At 45.6% G+C, this 14,728-nt stretch overlaps 1 long non-coding RNA gene across 1 annotated transcript; it reads left to right on the plus strand.

The window, feature by feature from the left end:
• Positions 1 to 3,033: 3,033 nt before the first annotated feature.
• On the plus strand, positions 3,034 to 9,480 carry LOC119137946. The gene is made up of 3 exons (XR_005101053.1): positions 3,034 to 3,145; positions 5,187 to 5,197; positions 9,468 to 9,480. It is a non-coding gene; the product is annotated as an uncharacterized LOC119137946 (long non-coding RNA).
• Positions 9,481 to 14,728: the final 5,248 nt, after the last annotated feature.

The following is a 14,728-nucleotide window of genomic DNA, read 5'->3' on the forward strand; positions in this document are numbered from 1 at the left end:
CAAAGCAGACAACACTGACGAATAGATTTAGAAAATGTTACTTCCACCCAGTCTCAAACAGGGGGCGTTTCGCGTCTTACAAGAACATGATGACCACTACGCTATGGAAACTGCTGTGACGTCAAAAGCATTTTGAGAAGCCCGGCAAAAGTTCAACAAAAGTGAGTGAGGAAGAAAGCAGGCACTTATGAACTTTTTGATTTGCTTTTCAAAACTGTGCCAGCAAAAGCAATTTTTCCATACAAAGAAATAAACTCCGCGTCGGGGAATTGAAGCCCAATTTGCCGAGCCCAGGCTGAATCGTTTCGCTAAAGGGTACCTTATTTGAGACTGGGTGAAAACCAGGTTTCGCACTTTGGTTTAACTTTTGCCAGGCTCTTCAACAGGCTATGTGTGTCAGCGCAGTTTCCATGGTGTAGTGGTTATCACATTCCCTCACACGCTGAAGGTCCCTGGTTGGAAACAAGTCTTATGATCCTTTTGATTTTAGACTCCGCGTCGGGAAATTGAACCTCAGTTTGCCGAGCCCGTGAATAGTATAGCTAAAACGGCCTGTTGCGTTTTGTTCAAGATGTCCATCGTTAAGCAAGGCACTTCAGCAGATGAAACAACGTCACACTCCAGATCAGAAGGCTTTATACTGACCAAAAGCAGGAACTAGGAAGGGAATGGGAGGGAAGGAGAAGGTCTGTTCTGTTATCACCTGAATGTCCTGTTATTTACTGAATGTAAATCATCCATTCCGTCCATTATCTGTACCGCGGGGGACACGTTGTTACTGGTTGCCAGACAATCGCAGGGCACACAGAGACAAACAATCATTCGCACTTTTTTTTTTTTTTTTTTTTTTTTTTGGCAGCTCGGTGGTGAACTGTCCGCTTCACAGTTAAGAAAGTGCAGGTTCGATTCCATCAACGACTGTTGCGTGTTGTTGATTATGTCCGTTGTTTGGTCAGGAAAACTAAGATGTGGGGTAACGGTTGGTTCTTTATTGGCAAGATCTTCAGAGCGGGGGATGAGGCTGGCTTGAGGACAGCGAGAGCCGACCTGTCCCGGGGCATCAAGGAGGCGAAAAGGGCGTTCTCTTGCAGGATTACCGCCCACTTCAAGGACAGCAAGGACGCACGGAGCCTTTGGCAGGGCATTCAGACCATCACGGACTACAAGCCCGCGCCGCAGAGCTGTGAGGGCGACATCCGTATGCTCAACGATCTCAATCGCTTCTTTGCTCGCTTCGACGCTCAGAACAGCACTTGCCCGCTGAAGGCCCCTCCTCTTCCACAAGAGCAGCCCCTGTGCCTCTCTGCTGATAGCGTGAGGAGGGCGCTTGCCGCTATCAACACTCGTAAGGCGGCGGGCCCTGACAACATCCCGGGTCGAGCGCTGAAGGACTGCGCTGGGGAGCTGTCGGGTGTCTTCACGGACATCTTCAACATTTCCCTGCAGCAAGCAGTCGTCCCTTCGTGTTTCAAGGCTGCCACTATCGTACCTGTGCCGAAGAAACCTGCCCCGTCCTGCTTCAATGACTACCGCCCCGTGGCACTGACGCCCATCATCATGAAGTGCTTTGAGCGGCTTGTCATGGAGCACATCAGATCCCTTCTACCCCCCACCATAGACCCCTTCCAGTTTGCGTACCGAGCCAAACGGTCCTCTGAGGATGCCATCTGCTCGGCCCTCACCCACCTGGAGAGTAGGGACTCGTATGTGAGACTGCTGTTTGTGGACTTCAGTTCTACCTTCAACACCATTGTGCCACAACGACTCATCTGCAAACTCGCCAAGCTGGGCCTCAGTACCTACCTCTGCAACTGGCTACTAGACTTCCTCAGTCAGAGACCTCAGGTGGTACGTGTTGGCGACAAGATCTCCGCCAGCATCACGCTGAGCACGGGGGCCCCCCAAGGCTGCGTACTCAGTCCGCTGCTCTTCCCCCTGCTGACGCATGACTGCGCTGCAACCTACAGCGCCAACCGCATGGTTAAATTTGCTGACGACACGACTCTGGTGGGTCTCATCACCAAGGGCGACGAGACTCAATACAGGTTGGAGGTTGACCTTCTGACCACGTGGTGCAAGGACAACAACCTCCTGCTGAACGTCGACAAGACCAAGGAGATTGTTGTTGACTTCCGGAAGGGTCACACCCGACACCTGCCGCTGACCATCGACGGTGCTGTGGTGGAGAGAGTGAGCAGCACCAGGTTCCTGGGGGTGCACATCAGTGAGGATCTCTCCTGGTCCACCAACACCGCATCACTGGCGAAGAAGGCCCAGCGCCGCCTGTACTTCCTGCGGAAACTCAGGCGAGCGTGTGCTCCTCCGGCCGTCATGACTACATTTTACCGTGGCACCATTGAGAGCGTCCTCTCCAGTTGTATTGCTGTTTGGGGTGGTAGCTGCACTGACTACAACATGAAGGCCCTCCAGCGCATAGTGAACACGGCTGGTAAGATTATTGGTGCTTCACTCCCCTCCTTGAAGGACATTTACACCTCCTATCTCACCCGCAAGGCGACCACGATTGTGAGTGATGTGAGTCACCCCGCTCACTCTTTGTTCGATCTTCTGCCCTCTGGGAGGAGGTACAGGAGCCTGCGCTCCCGCACCACCAGACTCACCAACAGCTTCGTACTCCAGGCTGTTAGGATCCTGAACTCTCTCCCCCCTTCTGCGTAGCGTCCTGTATTTTTGCGCTATATTCTGACTGTCTGCTGTATGCACACTTGCTCCGTTTTGCTCCTCTTATTTATTTATTTATTTATTGTGTTATTTGTTTATTTATTATTTATTCATCCCTCTTATTATTCATTGTTTGTGCCTTCTTGTTTTTATTTTGTGTTGTTTGCTTGTATGTAGTATGTCGTGTACTATGTCTTGTCACCGTGGGATAGTGGAAACGTAATTTCGATTTCTTTGTGTGTCTTGGCATGTGAAGAGGTTGACAATAAAGCAGACTTTGACTTTTTGACTTTTGACTTTTGATCTTGGGTTGTTTAATGGCGGTCAGTACACATGGCACTTCAGCAGATGTAACAACACCCCCCATCTCCAGATAAGAAAGTTTTATACTGTCCGGAAAAGGCGGGAAAGCGTCACCTGACCATTTGGTATCTATGTGTATTGGAGAGTCACTGCCCTGTGTGTGTGTGTGCGTGTGCGTGTGTGTGCGTGTGTGTGTGGGTGTGTATATGTGCGTGTGTGTGTGTATGTTGTATTAAGGCGGACGTAGTTAAGAGCGCCATGAGAACGTTAAAGGGGCAAGTGTGGGCGTGGATTGTATATATAAAACCCGCGCCCTATGACGCGGTGCGCCCTATGTGTGTTAAACACAGTCATGGCACACATAACTGAGACTGCGCCTTTTATTACGGTGCGCGTTTTAATCGTGAAAATACGGTAACTCGTCAGCGCTGGTTTACTGCAATTTGACGACAAACCGCAAAATTATTGGGCATAGAAAGCATCATTTATTGGCGCGACTAAAGACTTACATTTATCAGAAAGAGAGGAGTTAGACCTACTAACAAGGTGGCTAGGTCCAAGATCTGCAGAACAGGTGAAAAGGGTTCATGCAGTACCCGCTGGAGGCATAAAGATGATTTGGGAACGGGTTGAAGAGTGTCACCGTTCCTCAGAAGCAATTGAGGACACACTGCTAAACAAGATAGAGGCGTTTCCAAGGCTAACAAACAAAGATACGAGCCAGCTAAGAGACCTGGGAGACATCTTGTAGGAGCTATTGTGGGCCAAGTCAGATGATTGATTGATTGATTGATTGATTGATTGATTGATTGATTGATTGATTGATTGATTTATTGATTGATTGATTGATTGATTGATTGATTGATTGATTGAAACTTTATAGATCCCCGGGGGTGGGGAAATTCAGGCCCCAGCAGTATTCATACTGAAAAGGGAGCAACAGCAATGTCTAAATATTTTATATTAATTTTATATTAATTTATGAAAACATAGTTGCTCCATCAGAGCACAGACACGGCACACACAGCTTGGTAACTTTTCCATTACACATAAGGCAGAGCTTATTAACGTCATGACACATTGATACAAAACATTCAGGAGACAACAAGACATTCTTATGAGGATATGTTTTTCCTTCTTTTCCCCTCCCTTTTCTTCCCTTCCGTATTCCTGCTTGCGGAGAATATAAAACCTTCTGATCTGGAGTCTGACGTGGTTGTTCTCCTCTGCTGAAGTGCACTTGTACTGACTGCCGTGAAGCAACCCAAGATCTTGCAAATAAAGAACCAACTATTACTCCACATCTTTGTTTTCTTTGCTCAACGACGGACATCTTGAACAAAACGCAACATAACCCTGCCTGATAGTAGTGTGTTTGAATTTTTGATTAGCGGTAGGTGCTAAAGCCTCTTTGCTAGCAAGAGAACTGGTCTTGCAAAAAAAGGATTCACTCGCTGTGTCTAAATTCACAGGCTGCATCCTCAGAAAGTTTTTTTTTTTTTGCCAATTATAGGGCTGCATAACGTGACTTCCGGTGCGACGCGAACGCACGTCACGTGACACACGAATTCAGCCTTAAAACTGGCATTCGTTAAATGGTGACGGATGCTGAGCGGAGACTACATATATTTTAAAGTCATGTCCCATATTACTCTTTCAAATATCTATTCAGAAACTCTGAACATATAAGGACATATTGATTGAGAGAAAACGGGTGGGGGGGGCTGAGAGTGGACAGGTTTGGTGAACCCCCGACATCTGGTCAAATCAGAGCAGGGGGTGTTTTATGATGTTGGGGGAAACAGAACTACTTGATTGCTTCCTCTGCAGCTGGTTAACCAGTGCAGAGGTCTTAGCACTTTGTTTACGATGTTGTGGGAACAAACAGAATATTTTTTTCCCCTCAGCAACTGGTTAATCAATATAGTCTCCATTCCAACATAATCATACAATCAAGATAATTTGTCAACCCTAACAATCTTGGGCCAGGAACTGAGCAGGAAAAAGGTTTCTCACCTGTGTGTGTTCTTGTGTTTATTTTTAAGTGACTGTTCTGAGAGATTCTTTGACCACAAACTGAGCAGGAAAAAGGTTTCTCACCTGTGTGTGTTCTTGCATGTGTTTTTAAATGTCGCTTCTGAGAGAATATTTGGCCACATCTTTTTTGATGAAAAGACACACCTTGTCCTTTTGTTCGTTAGGCATGACTGTTGTCACATTCAAACTTGTACATAAAGGAGAATCCAAATCAGGACTCGACCCTGCTTTCCAAGACCAGCGCTTCAACCAGCTATGAGGTTCGAGAACACTAACTGGTTCTCAAACTTGGCCCAGCTATCTTGCTTTGCTTGCTCGCAAAATAGTAGCATGGTAGTTAAACGTGCCTATTGATTTGTGACACATCCTAATTTCGCAATATTGTACATGAATAGTTTATAGTTTATTAGTAACAGCCGTAGATCAGACCTTGTAGCTCAGTAGTTAGGGTACTGGTTTAGTAAACAAGGGGTTATGAGTTCAATTCTCACTGAGCCCTGATAATATGTGTTAGGGTTTACAGATTATCTTGATCGTATGATTATGTTGGAATGTAACCTGTAATAATTAACCTAGCTTGTCCTGTCTTAACAAAAGTAGTAGAACAAAGTGCTAAGATCTTTTGAACTGATTGACTAGCTGCAGAGGAAGCAATCAAAGTTGCTTTGTTTACACAACGTCGTAAAAGACCCCCTGCTATGCTTTGATCAGCAGGCCAGGGGCTTCAACCCCATCCTGTCCACTCTCACCCCCACTCTGTTTCTCTCAATAAAAATGCTCCTGCATGAGGCCTGAGTCAGACCTCATTCGATCATCGCTGTACGCACAGCGACGAATGGACTCTCCACCTGCAGGTGTCCAAAAGGACTTACTTGTCTCCCGTGTGGTTCTTGCAAAATAAGTTAGAGTGAGCACCACCCTAACAATATGCTTAACAATTACAGTGCAAGCTGAATTTATAATAGTTGAGGGTGTAATTACACGTATCTTGTCCATGTTACTGGTGACCAGCAGTTGTGTGATGAGTTGTTGTTGTCTTTGGGGACATGAAGGGACATTTTATAGTTTCTCATGGCACACAAATGTGTCCACACTGGTTGAAATTCACTGGCCTAGAGTCCTGGTTAGACTACATTTTCAAGAGTTTCTTTTGGTTCATCTTCTAAAAGGTTGACACAGTTTAGCCAAGCAAGGCCGCTGAGCACTAGAATTGTAAATCAGAGGGTGTGAGTTAAATTCCCACTAGGGTCTGACAGACAGCTACATCTGCTAACCTTGCTTGTTTGTTTGTTTGTTTGTTTGTTTGTTTGTTTATTTTCACATACAAAAACAATTTAAAATGTACATAGATTAAATAAATGTGATGGAGAATGTCTAAAAAACCCTCCAGGGGCTTGCGAAGTGGCATTCTCCAGATATATGAATACATTCGATCTCTTTGTGTGTCTTGGCATGTGAAGAAATTGACAATAAAGCAGACTTTGACTTTGACTTTGATTTAAGATAAAATTTCAATGGATAGAGAAATATGCATCCTAATACATGTCATACAGATGAAAAAAAAATTATAACATGGATAAGGCATACAACATACAACAATAAGGAACAATACACCAAAACTATAACTAAAGAGAATAATGAATGGATCCAGGTTCATTTAGCATACCATATTAAAGTTAAAGTTAAAGTCCCAATGATCGTCACACACACACCTGGGTGTGGTGAAATTTGTCCTCTGCATTTAACCCATCCCCGTGTGATTTTAATCCATCCCCTGGGGGAGAGGGGAGCAGTGAGAAGCAGCGGTGCCGCGCTCGGGAATCAGTTGGTGATCTAACCCCCCAATTCCAACCCTTAATGCTGAGTGCCAAGCAGGGAGGCAATGGATCCCATTTTTATAGTCTTTGGTATGACCCGGCCGGGGTTTGAACCCACAACCTTCCAGTCTCAGGGCGGACACTCTACCACTAGGCCACTGAGCTGTGGAAAGTATTTAGTGTCTAAGGGAAGTGATTTCAGAGCCTTCTTAAATTGGTCCCATAAAAATAGTGGCAGCGAATTGTAAATCTTTGACCCTCTGTAGCCTATGTTAAACTGAGTTTGGGCTGTACGGGCTATTGGTGGTCTGAGGTCATTTGAGCTGCGTGTGGGGTAATTATGGACCTGAGAATTATGTCTAAATAAGTTATGAAAAAATAGGGGAAGGGTTCTCCCCAATGAGCCATGAACAAAGAGACCAATTTGAAGATGATTGACTTGAAAAACAGTGAGGACACCTCGCCGAGTAAAAAGAGGCTGAGATGAATGTTTCGGATGTACACAACATATTACACTTAGAGCTCGTTTCTGCAGACGATAGATAGGCTCAAGTTTGGCCTGGTGAGTACTAGGCCAAGCGATATTACAATAGTAAATATACGGCTCGATCATTGAATAGTATAGCATATGGCTACCTCGGAGCTTATTAGATGAAGGGTTTTACGCACAATACCAATGCTCTTGGCCATTTTTGTGGAAATAGTCATGATATGACATTTCCAGGACAATGATCCATCAATCATAATGCCAAGGAATTGTGTAGAACACACGTTAGTTATAGGGATGTTATCAATATATATTGCTGGTGATTTGTTAAATATATGTGATTTGAGACCAAAACATATGAAGTTTGATTTTTTTAATATTAAGGGATCATTTGAATGTGCTTGATATATGTAACTATTGAATGTAACTGTATGCTGATACATATGCTTAATTTGAATGTGCCTCATATTGGTTCAGCAGTTCATTTTTTCTGACATTTTTCTCAGTTGTCATTGTCATCCCAGTGTCAAAGTTCAATGTGGCTTAGAATAATATTGAATGTTTCGTGACTTGGAAGAAATTCAAGAGGCAGTGGCATAGTGGTTCTCTCAACTCATTTCAGTTTCATTTATGGTCTATTCTTCGGAGATGGTTCAAGTTTTAAACATGACCACGGCCAAGATCTTGAGGTATGGCGTCACAGATGACGAGACAGTGGACGAACTGCAGAAGAGAATTGCAGACGAAACCAGCATCCTTGCAGCCCAGCCGGAGTTGCTGCTGGAGGCCGGCTCAGCCTTGGAGCCTCACGGGCCGGCCACGCAGTGCGCCATCGATTACACCGTAACTCATGTTGAATCGTTCTCGCATGAAAAAAATGTCAATGGTACATCATCATCATCATCATCGGTTTAAAGTCCGCTTTCCAGGCGCCGCTGGGTTGGACTGGGTTCTCGATATGGCTTTCTTCCATACTGAGAATATTTTTGGAGCAAAACTTTTTACAGTCGGATGCCCTTCCTGACCCCAACCCAAGGGGAAAGTGATTTTCTGTAGGGGTTGACTCCCTTAGCCCATTCCTCTCCCGAGGAGCCCACTGGGCAGTGGTACTATTTAACCCATAGTTGGGGGCTGGTTCGTGGGCACCAGGGCGTGTCCACACACTGGTGGGCCTGCGTGCCGAACGTCTAGAGGCCAAACCTCCTCCGAGTCCCTTGTAGTTTAGCCTGGGTCCGTGTTGTACCCAGTTACCATGTGTCGCCGCATGGAGGCACTACATAGGGCTTGCTGTTAAAGAGGCTATGTACTGGCAGGGAGAGACTTACGCACTCGTCTCTCCCGTTCGCATACTGCTAGCCAGCGGTGAGGGTTGACAGTGAGAAGTGACATGCACTGGGCACTCCACCAACACACTAGACCAGGGGTGGGCAAACTTTTTGACTCGCGGGCCGAACTGGGTTCTAAATTTGGACCGGAGGGCCGAACCAGGAGCAGATGGACGTAGTGTTTGTGTGAAGTAATATAAGCGACCTGTAAAGGTCATTGCATAAAAGATTTTGGCCTTTAGTAGGTAGTAAAGCATGGATATTCCAAACAAGTTTTTTGAAAACAAATGCATTTATTAACAGCATTAAAAAAATAATAATAATAATTCACTAAAAAACTGCTATCAGTGATTCTCATAAAATACGACACTGTTATTATGAACAACAGTCTCCATCACTTCAGTGCCTGCAGGTCAGATTAATGAAAGATTTTTATCTTATGAGATCACATCAAACGGCAAACATTCTGACCAAATATATCATCTTGAAGAATCGGTGAAAGCATACATCCAAATAAAGTAATCAAAACGGCAACACGGTGAGGGGTATGTGAACATCAGAGCAGAGTTTTAACTCACAAACACCTGGTAACAGAGGTGAGGAAACGGGAAACACTTCCTTAAAGTAAGCCTTAAGAACTTTACAGGTTAAGATTAGTCGCAAACAGGTGGTGCATCAATGTCCTTGAGCATCCTGCATTGTTTGAAAATGAGAATGGTCGCTAGTTTCAATCCCTGCTATGTGTACAAATCATATTCAAAATGCATTTTTTTACAACAAACTTGAGAGCCTCCCCTTCATTTTCAGTGGGAACAGTGTTGTTGGTCTCCCTTTTTTGCTAGTGCGTCATAGTCTGGAGTAAAATTTGTTGTGGCAATTCTTAGGAGAGATCCGAGGTGTTGGTCCGTTTACCTCGATCTGTGACGGGTTGATGTTGATGTGGCTGAACGTCACGTCGCGTATGTCGAGCCAAATTGGCCACTCTTTTTTAAACACTCGGCACTGTGTCCACCTTGCTTTTCCTTGGGCGACTCATTTTAATAGAAGGATTCCAGGGGAAGGTTTGTGGGTGGCTTTAGCGTAAAACTGTATCTGAAAGCTCATCGCGTGAATTACAAGAATGCTGTCGTCACAGCCCACGCTCTAAATTCGGGACTGATACAAATAGAGCGCGAGTGCGCCATGTCCGTACTACTGAGTACGTACACGCACTTGCGAGTGTGCACCGAGCTTTCTGACACGGCTTCCGGTAGTAAATGCGCAGGCGAGCGGTTCCCCATCTACTGGGGAAACGCAGTCATTGCATGCAAAATGACCCAAAAAAATTTTTAATAATACAATTTATTCAGGGTTGGCGGGCCGGATTAAACGGTCCCGTGGGCCGGATGTGGCCCGCGGGCCGTAGTTTGCCCACCCCTGAACTAGACTGACTGACCAGGACGTGAGACAAGAAAACAACAGGACCTGACGACCACAACAACACAATGATCCGACCGTGAGCGAGGGGCAGACAGGACTTAAATACAAAAGTCAAGTCAAGTTTATTTGTATAGCCCTAAATCACAAGCAGTCTCAAAGGGCTTCACATGGACAAAAATTGACAATTATTCTCAAAGCATCCCCTGATCTTAAGCTCCCAAAAGGGCAAGGAAAAACTCAAAAAACCCTGCCAGGGGAAAATGAGAAACCTTGAGAAGGGACCACAGATGGAAGGATCCCCCTTTCAGGATCACCAGGTTGTAATGGACGCAGAGAGGGCACAAATAATACATAATATGAAAATCAAAAAAGTGGATGTCCAAGTCAGAGCGAAGGGCTGCCGGAGGAGCCCTCTACTATCCTGGCAGTGGAGGTTGAGCTGCAGATCCCCCAACCTGAATTGGCCCACGAGAATCCAGATAGCCGCTGTCAGCTTGGGTGCCACCTAACCACCTCCCCGGCCGGGGAGGGGTGGGGGGAGAGAAAACAAAACAAACTCCGGCCGAATCGGCCACTACAGGTTAGTTAAAGGCCATGTCATAGAAATGTGTCTTTAAACGTGTCTTAAATGTTTCTACTGAGGTAGCAGTCCTAATATCCATTGGGAGGGCATTCCAAAGCTCTGGAGCCCGGATAGAAAATGCTCTAGACCCTGCAGACACTTTCTTGGCCCTCGGTGTCGCTAAAAGGGTAGCGTTTTGCGAACGAAGGTTACGAGACAGAACATAAGGAACAACTAGGTCGACGAGATACGAAGTAGCTAAGCCATGCAGTGATTTATAGGTTAACAGAAGAACCTTGAAGTCACATCTTAAATGGACCGGGAGCCAATGTAAGTTGGCTAATATTGGGGTAATGTGATCACATTTTCTTGTCCGTGAGAGCAGCCTTGCAGCAGCATTTTGTACTAACTGTAGACTTTTGATGCGGGACTTAGGAAGACCAGAGAATAGTACATTACAGTAGTCCAGGCGCGACGTGACGAACGCATGTATAATAGTTTCCGCATCACCGGTCGAGAGGATCGGACGAATCTTTGCAATATTACGAAGGTGAAAGAACGCAATTCTGGTTATATTCTTAATGTGCTTTTGAAAGGAGAGAGTTTGGTCAAACATTACCCCGAGATTAGTTACAGTATCGCTCTGAGTGATAGTACGGTTATCTATAGTTATAGCGGTTTCCTTGAACAAGTGTTGAAAACGAGTTGGACCAATTATCAACATCTCAGTTTTATCTGGGTTAAGACGAAGGAAGTTGAGAGACATCCATTGCTTGATCTCCGCAAGGCATGCCTCAAGATTACAACAATCCCGCGGATCTGTCATCGATAACGGCATATATAATTGGGTGTCATCCGCGTAGCAAAACACGAAACACGAGGCAGGTGACCGCGGTTACATTGATTGAGGTGACACAGGAAGGGAGGGGTGACGCAAACAGAAACTATGGCAACCTAGACACTTAGCCAAACTGGGGACGAGACATGACACTGCGGACCAAATCCGGCCCACGGGGCCTGCCAAACCCGAATAAATTGTATCATTAATCATTTTCCCTGCAATTATTATGTTTCCCCCAATAGATGGGGAAGCGCCCGCTCGCGCATTTACTCCCGGAAGCCGTCTCAGAAAGCTCGGTGCACACTCACAAGTGTAAGCAGTACGGACCCGGCGCACTCCGCGCTCTATTTTCATCAGTGCCGAATTTCGAGTGTGGGCTGTGACGTCAGAATTCTCGTAATTCGTGTGCTGAGCTTTCAGATACAGTTTGACGCTAATGCCACCCACAAACCTTCCCCTGGAATCCTTCCATTAAAATGAGTGGCCCGAGGAAAAGAAAGGTGGACACTGAGTGCCGAGTGTTTAAAAAAAGGAGTGGACAATTTGGCTCGACCTACGTGTGTGAGCAGACGTTCAGCTGCATGAACGTCAACAAAGCCCGTCACAGATCTAGGTTAGAGGACCGACACCTCGGCTCCATCCTAAGAATTACCACAACAAATTTTACTCCAGACCATGATGCACTCGCAAAAAAGGGAGACCAACAATACTATTGATTTCTTTATTACTTTATTTCGATGTATTATTTCACTGTAATTCAAGACGATGTATTTGGTCAGAATGTCTGCCGTTTGATGTGATTTTGCCTCATTAGATAAACATCTTTCATAAATTTGGCCTGCAGGCGCTGAAGTGATGGAAATATTATTCATAATAACAGTGCCGTGTTTAATGAGAATCACTGATAGTAGTGTTTTGGTAAAATATTTTTTAATGCTGTTCATCATCATCATCATCATCGTTTTAAAGTCCGCTTTCCAGGCGCCGCTGGGTTGGACTGGGTTCTCGATATGGCCTTCTTCCACCAGGAACGGTCCATGGCCATCTCGTGGTTGATGCCGAGTGCCTTCATGTCGGCTGCCACGGTCATCTGCCAGGTCTTTTTAGGTCGGCCACTGGGTCTTGTTCCCTCTACGTTATACGACATAACTTTCTTCACCCAGTCGTTCTCGTCCTTCCTCACTACATGTCCGTACCATCGCAGTCTGCCTCTCCTCACCACATCCACTATGGCCTCCACTCCCATCTTCTGTCTCAGCTCTGCACTGGTCTTTTCCTCCCTCATTGACACACCACACATCCATCTGATCATCCTCATTTCTGCTCTGTTTAGTTTGTCTTCATGTTCTGTTTTCAGGGCCCATGCCTCACTTCCGTACGTCATACTACTTCTGACACAGGCTGAGTACACTTGGCCTCTCATCTTCAGGGATGGGGCCTTAGATGTGAAGAAGGGCATGAGTTCCCTGAATTTCTTCCACCCGCTTCTCACCCTTGTGCTCACTGCTAGGTCCACCCCCCCATCAGCGTTAAGCATGTCTCCAAGGTAGCAGAAGCTGTCCACCACCTCGTACATCTCCCCATCTACCACGAGCCCCCTCTTGCTCAGCTGGGTCTGCTTGGGCGACTTCTCCCCTACACCGCTTGCATTGGAAGGTCTCACTTGCAGCTAGTAGGCTGCCTTTTACTCCGCTGCATCTTCGGTGTACCCATCTCTGGCAACCCTTGCACCGGATAGAGTTAGCTTGCACTCCCTTCCCGCAAACTCCACATGGCCATGCTCCTGACTGCGATATCACTCCCAGGCCAGCACCACCGACCATGACCTTTGATTTTGTCGCATTCACCTTCATTCCTTTCACTTCCAGGCATGTCTTCCAGGCCGCTAGCTTCCTAGCTAGGTCTTCTCGGCTGTGAGCCATCAATACCAGGTCATCCGCGTAGAGCAGCTCCCATGGTAGTCCACCCCTCACTTCCCTCGATACCACATCCATCACGATAGCAAACAGTAATGGGCTGAGCACTGATCCCTGGTGCACCCCTACCCTGTCAGGTAACATGGAGGTGGGGGGGGAAACAAATGGTGCATAAAGTGAGTATGGATTGCTCCCAGTAATAAATTGGCGGGGCTGACATTCCAAATTTTAACAGCAGATGGTGCAAAATTAGGTGGGGGAATATTGAATGAATTGGCAAAGCTGAAATTCCAAAATTCTCCAAAAGATGGAGCCAAACCGGTGCAGGAGACCAAAGAGAAAGAGGGGTCGGATTATGGGTCACACATGGAAGCACAAAAATGGTTTTTATTTTATTTTACTTGCTTGGCTAAAATATATTCTGTAACCGCTTAAAGCAATATTATCACAGAATTAGACTAAGGTGCCCACCCATATAAGAATAGGGGTGTGTTAAGAATTGTTGGAAAGGGAAGAACAAATGAGTTTTTCTTTTTCTTTTATTTTTTATTTTATTTTCTTTGCTTGGCTGAAATATATTCTGTAACAGCATCAAGCAATATTATCACACAATTAGGAAAAGAGGCCCACCACGAGTGGTGTGTTAAGAAAATGGTTAAAACATAAATTCAAGGGTTTTGATTTCTGATTTAAATGGTTGAGTAAAAAGTGTAACTTTGAAATATTGGTTTTATGAAAGGAGAAGTGAAGAAAAGAGGAAATAAGGTGCTTGCCAGGGTTTCTACAGATTTTTGGTGGAAAGAGAGTGGAGCGGAAACCTGCTCAAACCGCAAGGTTATGACTCATAACCTATGAGCGTGAGAAGCTGGACATTATAGAGGACATTATAGAGGACAGTATAGAGGACAGTATAGAGAAAGGGGGGGGCCAGAGAGGTCTATAAAAAGGTCACCTTGGACATCTGCGGGGCTCTCTCCCGGACCGCGTTCATACGTGAAGAAGCCCGTATGAGTTTCAAGACTTTTTCTACAGCCTTCAAGAGCCTTGTGTGAGACGCAAGATCGCTGGCCTGGATTAACTTGGATTTACTCAAAAGAATTGGACTGGACAACTTTGCGTGAGAAACTAGGTGAGGGGAGACTTCTTCTGTATGTCCGCAAGCGGAGGAGACAGTCATCGGGTAGTCTGTCCTCACGGGGCCTAACTAGTTTCCAAATTGGATTTTAGAAATAAAATCGAACTGATCACTCGACTTTATTTCCACCAAAAAGAAGATAACACCCAATTGGTAGCTACCTTTTCCCTCTTTTCTGATTTTTGTTTTGCAATCAAAAGTGCT

The sequence above is a fragment of the Syngnathus acus genome, chromosome 19 (assembly GCF_901709675.1).
Source record: "Syngnathus acus chromosome 19, fSynAcu1.2, whole genome shotgun sequence".
In the NCBI taxonomy this organism is placed as follows: Eukaryota; Metazoa; Chordata; class Actinopteri; order Syngnathiformes; family Syngnathidae; genus Syngnathus; species Syngnathus acus.